Source organism: Chrysochloris asiatica, unplaced genomic scaffold, assembly GCF_000296735.1.
Source record: "Chrysochloris asiatica unplaced genomic scaffold, ChrAsi1.0 scaffold00002, whole genome shotgun sequence".
NCBI classification, from domain to species: domain Eukaryota; kingdom Metazoa; phylum Chordata; class Mammalia; order Afrosoricida; family Chrysochloridae; genus Chrysochloris; species Chrysochloris asiatica.
In genome coordinates, this window is record NW_006408520.1 from 16,558,303 (window position 1) to 16,572,876 (window position 14,574).

At 41.2% G+C, this 14,574-nt stretch overlaps 1 protein-coding gene and 1 pseudogene across 1 annotated transcript in view; one reads left to right on the top strand and one right to left on the bottom strand.

Annotated features, from left to right (window-relative positions):
* ALG14 (ALG14, UDP-N-acetylglucosaminyltransferase subunit) overlaps positions 1-14,574 on the top strand; it is a 155,527-nt gene that overhangs the window by 107,093 nt on the left and 33,860 nt on the right. The window lies entirely within an intron of this gene.
* On the bottom strand, positions 349-870 carry LOC102834587 (annotated as a pseudogene).

A 14,574-nucleotide genomic window follows, 5' to 3' on the forward strand; every position in this document is an offset into this window, starting at 1 on the left:
TTTCTGCTCCCGTAAAGATTTACAGCCTCAGAAACCCTATACAGGGTCGCTATGAGTAGGAACAGACTCCACGGCACACAACAATATATATATATATAAATACAGATATATTCATATATATATAAGTTAAAATATGTATATATATTATTTGTTGTTTATATATATTATTATTTGTTGTTAGTAAGTGCCTTTGAGTCGTTTCTGATGGATAGCGATCCTGAATAGGATTTTCCAGGGAGCATCTAGTGAGCTTAAACCGTCAACCTTTCAGTTCAAACTGACCTTGCAATCCAGCACGCATATTTACCCACAGCGCCACACCATGACATAAAGCAATACAAACAATTATTATTGAGCTTCATCTTCAGGACAAGAATGCCAAGTTAGTCTCTCTTCATAAAATCCAATTACAGTTTGAGGGCAATGCATGGTTGCCTCTTTTACCATCATCATGTCTGCCCCATCTGAATCTTTCCATTTCATGAGAAACTTTAGCTCTCCACTGTTGACTGTGGCACCACTTACTCGTCAAGGATCCAGAGTTTTGGCAAAGCCTGTTGTTTGTAAGCAGCATCTCTTTTTGTCTTTGATTTGCTGTCATCAGAGTCACTGTCATAGAGAAAGTTCCTTTTTTCCATATTTTTCTTTACCAGCTTTTTGAGAATTAAGAAATGCTTCAATTAGTTTTGGACAGTCTAAATTTTCTACAGGTTCCCAAGTATTATCAGCATCTGTAAATCCCTTCCACTTCAGGAAATACTCCACCTTCCTATTAACTACACATCAGTCTGGTACTTTTTCTACCACAAATTTTTCAGTTTCTGCCTCTTTGACTTTATTACTCTTTCCATTCTATTTCTTTCCCATTTTTTATTGGAGGCCATTTTTACTGTAGACTTAAAGAACTATTATTCACCACCTCCAACCTGCTCGGGCTCCCAGGTCTGCAGCGTCTCAGGCTCTGCACACCTCCAACTCGAACCACATCCGAGGAGGAGAAGGCTGGGGAGCTGTGCACTGGGCCACCTCTGGGAGGAGAGACCACTTAGCTCCCAAAGAAAATGCAAGTCATTAAATTATAGCTTCATTTTTAAGGTAACTTGAAACTACCAATGTGGAATTGTTTTCTGAAATCATCTCTCCAGGATCCTAAAATCTTGCTGTGAGAGCATCGTTTTACTGATGGACTCCTGGTGTGGTGCTGTGGGTTAATGCGCCAGACTTCAAAGCCGTTTGAACTGCAAGGTCGGCAGTTCAAGCTCACCAGAAGCTCCTTGGAAACCCTAAACAGGGTCACTTTGGGTCGGAACTGATTCAACAGCACTTACTAACAATATAATAACCCGAATCTCTTCTTTTCAGTTATCTATTCTTAAACTTTGTTGTTGTTGTTGTTGTTAAGTGCCATCGAGTCGGTGCCGACCCATAGCGACCCTGTACAGGGTTTCTGAGGGTGTAAATCTTTACATTCTTCTTGGATCAACTATCAACACTCGCGGAAGTAGCAGTCAAGAGATCAGACGACGTATTGCACTGGGCAAATCTGCTGCACAGGAACTTTTTAAAGTATTGAAGAGCAGAGATGTCAGCTTGAGGACTAGGGTGCGCCTGACCCAGGCCATTGTGTTTTCAATAGCCTCATATGGATGCGAAAGCTGGACAGTGAATAAAGAGGATCGTAGAAGAATTGATGCCTTTGAGTTGTGGTGTTGGAGGAGAATACTGAGGGTGCCATGGACTGCCAAAAGAACCAATAGATCTGTTTTGGAAGAAGTGCAGCCAGAGTGCTCCTTGGAGGCCAGGATGGCTAAGCTTCGTCTCTCCTACTTTGGACATGTAGTCCGGAGGAAACAATCGTTGGAGAAGGATGTCATGCTGGGTAGGGTGGAGGGTCAGAGAAAAAGAGGAAGACCTCCAACGAGATGGATCGGCCAGGTGGCATCATTGATGGACTCGGGGGTGGCAGCGGTGGTGAGGTTGGCCCAGGATCGAACATTGTTTCGTTCTGCTGTGCATGGAGTCGCTATGAGTCGGTTCCGACTCGATGGCACCTGACAACAACAACAACAATTCTTAAACTTGTTCATACTTTACAAACATGCACTGTCTATCTGCTGTGAGTTAAGACCTGAGCTGGACACTGTGGAAGATGGAGATGACTTAGACATGGGCTTTGTCCACTGAAGAGTGTGTAATGTAGGAGACAGTCATGGCCCCAAGTACAGTGCTAAGAAAGAGAGGTGATGTGGAAGGGGATGAAACTAATCTGCCTCAAAGTTCCTGACTGAAACACCAGTGTGATTATTTGGAGGTGAGATCAGATTATCCCAAACTGCACAAAATGCTAAGTGAAGGATGGGATGCAAGGCTTTACTATGTCTGGCAGAATCATTCCAGAAGGCCTGTGCAGCTAATGCACTTCAAAGGATCCAGAACAAATAGCTCTTTTGGTCCATTTTTAAATCAATAACAAATCGGGCACTACAAGAGGAAGCCTGTTTCACAGCCAAACAGTGAACAATGCTAAAAGCTCAGACTCCCACAGTCTCTGGGGAATAATTAGAACTTATTCAGTAATCAGACAAGTTGGGTTTCTAAGAATGGTTCTAAATGCAAAATGATAAAATTTGGGTGAAGTAAACTAGACCATTACTTTGTAACGAGAATATTTGTAAGAGGGTGTTAAATCATTCAGTTAGAAAAATTATAAAGTTGGAAATTCTGGAGACTTTGTTCATTTGTCTGTTTAAGGAAAAGTATTTGGAGGGACCAGTCCCTGGAGAATGACATCATGCTTGGTAGAGTAGAGGGTCATTAAAAAAAAGGCAGACCGTCAGTGAGAGGGATTGACATAGTGGCTGCCACAGTGAGCTCAGACACAGGAACGATTGTGAGGATGGTTAGGTTATACATAAGGTCACTTATACATTGTTGTTGCTGTTAAGTACCGTCAAGTCAATTCCGACCCATAGTGACCCTGTATAGGGTTTCCAAGGAGCAGCTGATGTGCTTGAACTGCTACCTTGCAGTTCAAACGGCTTTGCAGTCTGGCGCATTAACCCACAGTGCCACTATACATTGTTGTTGTTGTTGAGTGCCATCGAGTCCATTCCGACCCATAGCGACCCTATATAGGGTTTCCAAGGAGAAGGTGGTGAGCTTGAACCACTGAGCTTGCAGTTCAAATGACTTTGCAGTCTGACGCATTAGCCCACAGTGCCACACCAGGACTCCGCACTATGCATTAGGTTATACATATGTTGGAACCAACTCAATGGCACCTTACAACATCAACAAAAACTTATGCTGAAGTATTTTATCCCACTGGGCACCTAAAATAAAGTAAAATATTCAGACTGGAGTCTAGCCTCTACTTTTTACCACTGCTCTCAAGTCAATTCTGACTACTAGTGGACCGAGTAGACCTACCCGTAGGGTTTCCAAGGCTGTGAATCTTTACAGAAGTGACAGTGTCATCTTTCTTTTGAGGAGCAGCTGGTGGATTTGCACTGTCGATCTTCCAGTTAGTAGCTGAGCACTTTAACCACAGGACCACCAGAGCTCCTCAGTCTCCACTAGAACAAGATATTAATTTTGGAGCACTGAAGTAATCACTTGACTTCTTTTGTCTCTATAACCAGTACAGACTTTGGGGGTTGGAGGAGGAGGGACAATAGGCTGCAGGAGGTTGGTTTGTTTAGTCATTGGCAAAGTTCTGCAAACATCTGGGTTCTGATTGCTGTATCTTTATTATAAAGAGCAGAAAATGTACTTTCATCAAAAGAGATGGAGGGTTAGGAGAAACTGTGGATAAACAATAGTTTTTGGTCAATTTCACATTTAGGCCTGTTATTTATTCTGTATTGGAAAAATGAGATAATTCTATATTTAGGCATTTGTAGCATCCCTAATCTTTGTGAAGAGAGGGAAAAATTCCTCTGGACTGGTTTTGTTTGTTTCTGTTCTTTTTGTCTTATACAATTAACAACGCAAACCCAAGAGAAGTTTCAACTACGTATCACCAGATTACACTCTTTCCTATGATACCTATCACCTTTGATCCTCCCGTTCCTTCCCAGTGTCAGGAGTCTTTAATTCGCTGATTCTAAAATGATGTTCTAGGAAATTTCCCTAAAGCAGCGCTGCCTGGAGCAAGCCCTGTTGACCTGGGAGCACAGGTGTTTTCAGGAGGATATGATGACATAGTAGATGACTAACCTGCAGAGCGTTGCCTGATTATAGGCTCCTCAGGACCTTTCCCACCTCTGATAACTTGGTAACAACTTTGTGATCCCCAAATCTGGCCTTCTTATTTCTCAGCAAATATGGAGAATTAATTATTATGTAACAAAAAACAAATCCACTGCCATCAAATCAATTCTGACTCATAGCAGAATTGTGACAGAGAACTATCTCCTGGTTTTCCAAGACTTTAAATGTTTACAGAAGCAGACTGCCACCTCTTTCTCCCACAGAGCAACTAATGGGCGGGAACCCACAACCTTTCCTTTTTCAGTCAAGCACTTAACCACTGTGCCACCAGAGATCCTGTCACTACAATAACATGATAGCTCGTTCTAGGAAGACAAAACAACTGTTGACCTAGTTTTAAAAAAAAATTAGTTCCAACTCCACTTCTGACCAAGTTAGGTAGTATTATTTCCCTAAACTAGAGATTTCAGGTTATCGTGACATTCACTGAAAATGCACACATGGAAGTTCATCTGCGTAAAATGATGATTAAATTAAATTCGGTAAAATGTTTTAATCTTCACTTTGAGTTTCTTTTAAACATTACAAATGGAGATCAAAATATTTTCCAATCAAATTTAATTTTTGGATTTTAATAATAAGGAATTTGGATTATGTTCTATCTTAGTAATTAAATGGCGCTTCAGATTTCTAATCTAGATGCCCACCACTCCCCATCCCTCATTCTTTTCTGAGTTGGGTTTCTGATCATAGAGTACCCAGATCAGCACACTCTGTTCTATGTATATGGCCAGAACAAGCCTTCTGACTTTATTTAGTTTCTTTATTGACATAATGAAGATATGTGCTTGTTTTTATTGCTGCTAGGCCTTGTTGCAATTGGAATTTTATCTTCCAGAGCTGTAGAACTCCTCGGTAAATAAAGGAATGATACAAGGGAGCTTCAGAAAGTTCCATTATCTTTTCATTCCATTTTCTACAAACTTTTTGAAGCTTCCTCATAGTCTGATATTTTTTTCCTTCTAATCAAGAACTCATTTCATTGTAGAATTTAGGAATGGCAGAAAAGAACAAACTCATCTTGTATTATTCTCTAAAGCCACAATACATAAATGGATAGTTATAATATTAATAGAAATGTAAGTATGTAGTAAATTGTCCTTTCTTTCTCTCTTTATACTCATGACAATAAATTTCTACAGTCTCCTAGGATTTTAGGATATAACTGCTCTGTGTCTCTCCATGGAGAAGATGGCTGAATTTCAACTTCATACTTAAGTGCATGGAATAATATATTGGATTTGATACTACAATATAGACAAAGATAATGCCTCAGAGCAGCCATGAGGGGTGAAGGGTGCAGGGGAGACTGCGCATGAGTCTAGACTGAGTTCTGTGTTTCTCACTTGGGCAGAGGAGTGAAATGTAGGCTTAGCTTTGGACATAGCTGTACTTAGCTGCCTTTGGAAACAGGGATGTCTAGTAAGCTGTTGGCTGTGCTTTCAGAGTTCAGGGAGTGATCTGGACTATAAACACCGATTTGGTAAACAGTTGATTTGAGAAGATGTGTATGTTCAGACAGTTCTACTTTGCACACACAGTCTTGCCATGATTCGGAGTTGACTGGAAGATAGCTAGTAACAGCAGCATAAGATCTGTAAAGTTTGTTCCAAAAAACACAGGAGCGTGGTTCTAGGAGCAGGAAATGTAGGGCTTGTGTGGCAATCAGGACATAGGAAAATAATTGGTTATTAAGGCACTAACTATAAAACGGTGTTTTGTTTTGTTTTGTTCTCCTTTTCGTGACCATTGATAATCCATACAACAAACAGGGTTTCTGAAGAGCGACTGGTGAGCTTGAACCGCCGACCTCGTAGTTCAGACGGCTTTGCAGTCTGGCGCATTAACCCACAGTGCCACACCAGGACTCCTTGTAGTTCCTAAAAATATAGTTCCTAAATTTTTCATCAGATAAGTCATATTTAAAACACACAATCATACACTCCTGCCCTCTACTTAATTGGGTCATTTTAATTCAATATATAATTTTTTTTCATATTTAAGGTAAGAAACTTTTTAGAGAAAAGCCCTAAATAACATTGTAGTAGGTTGAACTTGCAAAAACTGTATTTGATCTTGGGAAATTTGAAAAAGTTTCATCTCAAATGTATTTGAATTTAGGATAATTTCTGATACTTATATTTGATTACTTATAAAAATCAATAATGTGAGAAAGACAAGTTCATTCTCACTAAGAAGTCCTGGTAGTGCAATGGCTAAGTGCTTAGTGGCTGCTAACTAAGAGTTCACATGTTCAAACTCATGAGTTACTCAGTGAGCAGTTCATTTTCTCCTGTTGGCTTGAAGTTTGTGACAGAAATTCATATATTTTGGCATTAAAATGTATGACCTGCAGAATGTACCAACCACATTCATATTCCACTTGTCTTTTAATGCTTTGGATTCCCTAAAAGCAGGAAGGGTTTGTTTTTTGTTTTTTTTTTAGCTCCTTACTATAGGGAAGTGAGGAGCTAGGAACATGCAGGTTCATGAGCCTCTAGATTCTTGACACAGCCAAAAACCATGTGTGGGCCAGACTTGACTTCCTCTGACTTCACAAGGGGAAAGAGAATCAAGCTCAAAATCTGTCCAAGACCAATTCCTGTGAAGTGGAGGTCCGACATGCTTCCACTGTGCAACCTTCTTTGCTCTGTTCTGACACCGCCCATCCTTCCCACGGCATCTCTGACTCACATCTGGGCTCAATAATCCATTGCAATGGCCACATAGGACTCATAACAATACTCAGCAATTGTGAGGTTTATTAGGGAAGTGAACAGAATGCAATTCAAGATCAAAACCAACTCAGGATGCAGCAGTTCTTAGTTAGGCATACCTCACTCTTGTCATCTACCTCTCAGCCATGTATGTGGTCCCTTGGCCTTGCTTCAGTCTATAAGCCTAGAGCCTGTAGCTGCTCTGTCCTCTCTATGCCTCCGCCTCTGCCTTCACCGTTTTTCTAGGTAGAGATCTCATGTGTCACTCATGCTTTTCCTTTTGATGGTCCTGGGAGCTTTCATCTCTGCTTCTGAGATGGCTCCTTCTAAACCTTGCTGGAGGGTAAGACTAACCAATCCCAGCTCTAGAGTCCTGTATACCTTTTTGTATGGTCCCACCCAATCACTTGGTGGGAATTAAGAAGAAAGACTTTGGATAGAAAAGCCACATCAGGTAAATTCAGGGTACCACAGTTGCTCTCTCTTGTGTATAAATAACTTGAAATGGGGAAGAGGCAATTCTCAAAAGAAGGCGATACTAGACAAAATAAAAACAGGTTTCTAGTGCACCAGGGAGTTCTAGGGTGGCATTATAGGATAAGCACTGCTAGTCGCAAGGCCGGCAGCTCAAACTTAACAGCTGCTTCTAGGAAATCCTATACTGGATCGCTATGAGTCGGAACCAACTCAACAACACTAAACAACAGCAACTGCACCAGATCACATTTTTAATATTCAGTGCATTATTTGTTGCATCCTTATTTGTGTTAGGTTTGGGATATATCAGCTAATGAAACTTATAATCCTGTTCTCATGTAGTTTACCTTTACCTGGTCTGCTCAGTTGCAAGTGCCATGTTGGAACCTGGGCAGTTTGTGATATGAAACTAGTCCAGAGAAACCTCTGCTTCTCTTCCCTGGTACAGACCCCAGCTACCAGTGCAACAATTCCTCTTTTGTATTCTCACAGGGCTAGGTCAGCAGCTATCAATACCTCTGTTTCTTGTGTCTGACAATTCAAAATGCTGGGAAAAACTAGGAGCAGAGGTCCCTGGGACCATCAAGGGAGAAGAGCAGTGAACAAGACCCTACCCATAGAAGCAGTGACACCAGAGATAGAGGCAGAGATGATGACATGGAGAGATGGAGCAGCTGGGAACTATACACCCAGAGAGGGAGAGGGGCTGTGTGCTGATGACCAGGGGGCAGGCTTGTAGTATATACCCTTTGGTAGGTTGATGATGCATGGATGGGATTGTAACCATGGCAATGAAATGATATATGATAGGATGAATGTAAAACGAATGTTCTCCCACACATAGTTCACAATAAAACATTAAAAAAAAAAAAAAAAAAGTCTGGGATCAAAGTATCTGCAAAGTGCAATGGATACAAAGGGTAATGAGAAATTTCTCATCATTAGTGCAATTTCACAAATACCTGCATTTTAGTCTTATTTGTGAGAGATACCTCTATGGATAATTCTGATATGCAATTATTAAATCATGAAGAGAAGATATCATAATAATAACCACTCATGTTACTAGCAGGAGCATTGGTCGTTCAGTGGTACATTTACCTCTTCCATGGGAGACTCAGGTTTAGTTCCAGCCAATGCACCCAAGACACAGCTGTCAACTGTCTGACAGTGAAGGCTTATATGTTGCTATGATGCCTGAGCAGGTTTCAGCAGATCTTCTAGATTAAGATGGGTTCATAAGAAAGATCTGGTGATCTACCTCCAAATATGAGACCCTATGGATCTCAGCAGTCCAATCTACAATCAACCAATCATGAAGATAGTGAATGACCACATGTATTTCCTTCCACTGTACCATGAGTTGGGGACCAATTCCACAAGAGCTGACAAACAGTGAGTGTCTTTATACTACAATGCATACCCACTGTTTATATAATGAGATGGATTGACCAAGTGGCAGCATCGATGGACTAAAGCGTGGCAACAGTAGTAAGGTTGGCCCAGGATCAGGCATTGTTTCATTCTGCTGTGCATAAGGTTGCTATGGGTCAGTACCAACTTGATGGCACCTACCACCAACAACAACAACATGAACTCCTGGTGTGATACTGTAGGATTAGCACTGGACTCGAAACCACAAGGTCGGCGGTTCAAACCTACCAACTACTCCTCGGAAATCCTATATAGGGTCATTATGAGTCACAACCAACTCAACGGCACTTAACAACAACAACAATCACTGAATGTTATACAATAAAATTTTTATAAAAATGTCAAAAAAAATGCCAGGGTAGAGCTAGCTACCTTTAAATATTAGAAAAATAAGGATGCAAAATCAAAAGCTGTCTGGGAGGAAACTTGCAAGAGCTTCCATGCCCCCAGGGGACATGCTTACCCGCTCCAGATTGGAATGTTTGCTCTGTCCAACCCAGAAGTTCCAGTGAGCCTCAGTAGTCCAAGGCTTTTTATTGGCCTCACCACATGACCTCCTTAGACTTAGTCAGCATTAGGCCCCCAGGTGGTGCCTCTTAGTCCAGTCAGTCTCCACTCACCTGTCATCATTCTATTAGTCACCAGGGCCAATGGCAGCCAGGAAACCATAAAGCACTTCATAAAGTGCTTAGACCTCCATGGATTAATCGGTCCCATCTTTGTTGGTCAAGTAGTTGAAATTAAAAACCCACTGCCAAAGAGTCAGTTCTGACTCATAGCAGCCCTGTAGGACAGGTAGAACTGGGTTTCTAAAATGGTAATTTTTTTATGGGAGCATAAAGCATCATCTTTCTCCTGCAGAGCAACTGGTAGGTTTGAACTGCTGATCTTGTGGCTTGTAATGCAATCCATAACCCACTGTACTACCAGAGCTCCTGTCAAGGGAGACAGCAAACTAGTAGTATTTATGTGAGAATTAGAGAAGGTTATGCAGAGGTTTACTATAGTTTCTAAAGATTCAGAGCACTGGATGGTCTTCCTGTGGTTCAAGGGTCCCCTAGCATCTAGACTGGGGAGATGAGCTGTTACATGCTCAGACCCAAGGGGCAACATTGGTGTCATAGTAAGCTAAATACTGGACTGCTAGCTGCAAGGTCAGCAGTTCAAACCCACCAGCCTCTCCATGGGAGAAAGATGAGGCTGCGTGCTCTCATAAAGACTGACAGTCTCAGAAGCTTGGGAAGCATTTTTCTCTGTCCTCTAGGGTTGCTCTGACTCGAGGACAGTGAGTTTGGATTGGTTTGGTGTGAGAACAGCACAATGGCAAGAGCCAAGTCAAATTATTGCAGGATTTCAGCCTCAGACCAAAATGGGATGAGAAGTCAGGAACTTAGATGGAATTATGCATGGCACAGCCAAAGCTGAGGTTCACTAGACACACAGGAATGCAGGGGCTTTCCACACACACACCAGATCCAAGTTTAAGCAGGAATATGAATTCCATGTTTTAGGCCAAGCCTCTAGAAAGGGTAGCATTCCTGCCAGTCTTGGTTAGATTGTCGTGGGACATGGGCAGGAGAGAATCTGTAAGAGAGGAGGTCTTCAGGCAGGAATTGACTATATGGTGACAGATACTATTTGCAGATGGAAATCATTCTTAATATGTGTATTTATGAAGCATACTTTTACATACCCCTCAAAACAGAAACAAGGTGGGGGAAAGCCTAAGATCAGAATTACGGTTAAAAGTATTTTTTAAAAAAATCAAATAGTGCTTATTTAAACGAAACAGGTCAGTTTTTCAATACAATATTGATTAAGACAGATCCTCCCCCTCATCTTCAAACACCCCTCCTCTCTGTCATCCTTGACATCACTAGTCTGTATAGAAGAACAGCATTTTTCCCTTTTGGGGAAGATAAGAAAATATAGCATGTATTTCAGCTCTGGAAACCACATTCGGTTCTGGGCACTACACTTTTAAAGGGCCAATTGGAGCATTTTTCAGAGAAAAATGACCCAGATGGTAAAGGAATATGAAACCAAGTTATATGAGAAACAGTTGGAGGAAATAGGGAGATTTAGCCGAGAGAAGAGAAGACTAACCAGAAAGTATTACAGAGACCACAGTTTTCAGATTCTGGAAGAGACACCACATAGGATTCATCATGCTCTGCCCACAGGAGCCTCCCAGAGCAAGGGCCATTGTGGGGCAGATTCAGGAAAAGCACTGGGAAGAACTTGATACAAATCGAAGTCATGCCTAAAGGAATGGACATGAAGTACCAAGTCCCACATTTTTTTTTTTTTTAATTAAATGTTTTTATTTTGCATTGAGTGAAAGATTACAGGGCACATCATCAGCTTCACATTCAACCATTCATATAGCTTGTTTCATTACATTGATCATTATCCCCGCCATATATCATCAGTTTACAGTGTTTCTCTCTATCCTCTTTAGCTTTTTTTTTTTTTTTTGGATGGGGGGGGACTTGGCTTTTTGGAATTTACAGTTTCGGCTTTTAGAGAAGGTTTTTACATTTGTCTGTGGATATCCAGGGCTCATGTATGAGATTACTAACAAGCAGTACTGAATAATCAGATGAGGGACAGTTTGCTATGTCTACTAGGTAGCTAAAGTCTGATCCTCAGAGCCTATGGTTTGGACGGTCAACAACGCTTGGGCCCACAGGGGCCCAAGACCCACATTTTTTAAGTTATTCTAACAGCAGGTATTGTTCAGCTCCTTGCACATCATGCTTCCTCCATGGGCCTTTCCAGATAACCTTGCTTTCTCCCTTTAGACTCTTAAGTCTCTGAGGTGCTTCCTTGGGCTCCCTTGTACTCTAGTTCTGGTTACATATGTCTGTTTTGAATTCTCTGGTAGCGTAGTGGTTACGAATTGGACTGCGAACCTTAAGGTCAGCAGTTCGAAACTATCAGCTGCTCCGCGGGAGAAAGATGAGGCTTTCTGCTCCTGTAAAGATTTACAGCCTCAGAAACCCTGTACAGGGTCGCTATGGGTTGGAACTGACTCGATAGCACTTAACAACAACCCTTTAAAAAATAATCTACCCTTTTCATAGCACGCCATTTTGTATGCTGAAATGAAATTCATAGTGAATGTAACCCACCTATGTAGATAATTACAGCAATTCAATATTAAACTGAATTATAACAAAAAGAAAGTAATTTGTAATCAAGTTGCATATTTTACAACATCTATGGCCAAGGAGCCCTGGTGTTGCGATGACTAATCACTCAGCTGCTATGGGATGGTCAGCAGTTCAAACCCTCTCCATGGGAGAAATAATCTGGCAATCTGCCCCCTAGATAGTTCAGCCTAGGAAACCCTATGGCACCAGGGGAGGGGTGGGTGGGGAGAGTCTACTCTGTGCTGTAGGGTCACTCCGACACTCTCAGTCCCAATTGACTTGATGGTACAACAGCAGTAACGCGTGTGGCCTCACCAGCAGACACAGGCCACCAAGTAGATCGAGTGTAAATTTCGAATCGCCACAAACAGGGCAGCAATAATGCAGACCGATAAGGTACATGTGTTGCTAACTCAAAACTCTGGGAAACTGTGTTGTTCATGATGTCATTTTCTTAACTGGTAAGCAGCTCTTGGTAATGTTCCAAACAAAACAAAATGCAGTCTTCCCCTAATTTCCATGGTAGTTCACTTTGGGAAAATCCAGTATATATATAAAACTTGAAAAATAATGTTTTGTCTTTCATTGTAAAATAGAGTTACGTTCCAGATTAAAATATTATAAATGGGTTAGCACCCACATGGGTGTCCAGTAGGACATTTGAAAGTTAAAGGGATGTAGGACAGTACTTTGTTGTATTGGACACTTGCAGTTATTGTAGCATGCCTATGCCTATATTCTTGGCACTTGTCCACTAAATGGAAATAGTACCCATAGTTTACTGTAACAGCTGGAACTGCCCTTATACATTTCCACAATGTCACCATTGAGAGCCAGGCTACACAGTGTGAATTTTGGGAGAGTGTGACCTAGCTTTCTTCCTTTTAACTTCCTTAGTACCTGGTACAATGCCAGAAATACCAGAAAGGTGTTTACCTGTGTTTTATTGACAATGCAGAGGCATTAAACTGTGTGGATCATGGCAAATTACGGGTGACATTGCAAAGAATGGAAATTCCAGAACACTTAATTGTGCTCATGTGAAACATATACATAGACCAAAAGACAGTCATTCACATAGAACAAGGGGATACTGTGTTGTTTAAAATCAGGAAAAGTGTGTGTTAGGGTTGTATGTTTTCACCATACTTATTCAGTCTGTATGTTAAGCAAATAATATGAGGAAATGGACAATGTGAAGAACTTGGCATCAGGAATAGAGGAAGGATTATTAAACAACCTATGATATGTACATAACATAACCTTGCTTGATGAAAGGGAAGAAGATTTGAAGCACTTACTGATGAAAATGAAAGAATAAAGTCTTCAGTATGATTTACAGCTCAACATAGAGAAAACAAAAATTCTCACAACTGGGCCAATCAACAGCATGATAAATGGAGAAAAGATTGAAGTTGTCAAGGATTTCATTTTACTTGGATCTACAATCAACACCTATGGAAGCAACAATCAGTAAATCAAATGGCATGCTGCATTGGGCAGATCTGGTGAAAAATATCTTTAGTATTAAAAATCAGAGATGTCATTTTGAAGACCATACTGCACCTGACCCCACAATGTTTTCAATTGCCTCATACGTATGGGAAAGCTGGATGATGAATAAGGAAGACTGGAAAACAATCAATGCATTTGAATTATGGTGTTGGTGAAGAATATTGAATATACCATGGACTGCCAGAAGAATGAACAAATCTGGAGAAAAGTACAGCCAGAATGCTCCTTAGAGGTGAGGGTGGCGAGACTTGATCTCTCGTGCTTTGGACATGTTATCAGGAGGGTCAGTGATGAAGAGGTAGACCCTCAAAGAGATAGATTGATACAGTGGGCTCAAACAGTAACTGTTGTGAGAATGGCAGAAGACTGGGCAGTGTTTCATTCTGTTATACTTAGGGCTGTATGGTTGAAACAGACTCGACAGCATCTAACAAAACCTGGTACAAAAGACAGTGTTTGTACAATTAGAGAATGCAATAGAGAGGCTTTATGTATCAGATCCTGATTGCACCTGATGCCCAGATGACCCTTGCTTATCTCATTCAGCTTGTCCAAAACTAAACTAGCACCTCCCTCTTTTTCCCCAATCTGCCTTACCTCCTTCACTCTCGAACTAAATTTATGCAACAGTCTAAAAAGGTAACAACAAGGGATTCATCTCCCTCACTGCCTACATCCAGCCACTCACAAAACTATATTGCTTCTGTCTAAAACACTTTTCCTTACTCTACCATCCTTCGTTTCACGTTCCAGCCTCCCTTTCTATCTTCTTCCAGGCTATTATAGTCTCCCAGCTGTTCTGAGGGAGAAAGATGAGGCTTTCTGCTCCCATAAAGATTTACAGCCTCAGAAACTCCATATGGGGTTGCTGTAATGTGAACCGACTGAACAGCACTTAACAACAGCATTGTCTCCTCTCCCTGTTCATATACACATGTGAACTCTTTAATCTTTCATGAGGCATGCCAAGCCCTCCAAGCTTTGGTACCTTGAATAATGATTAC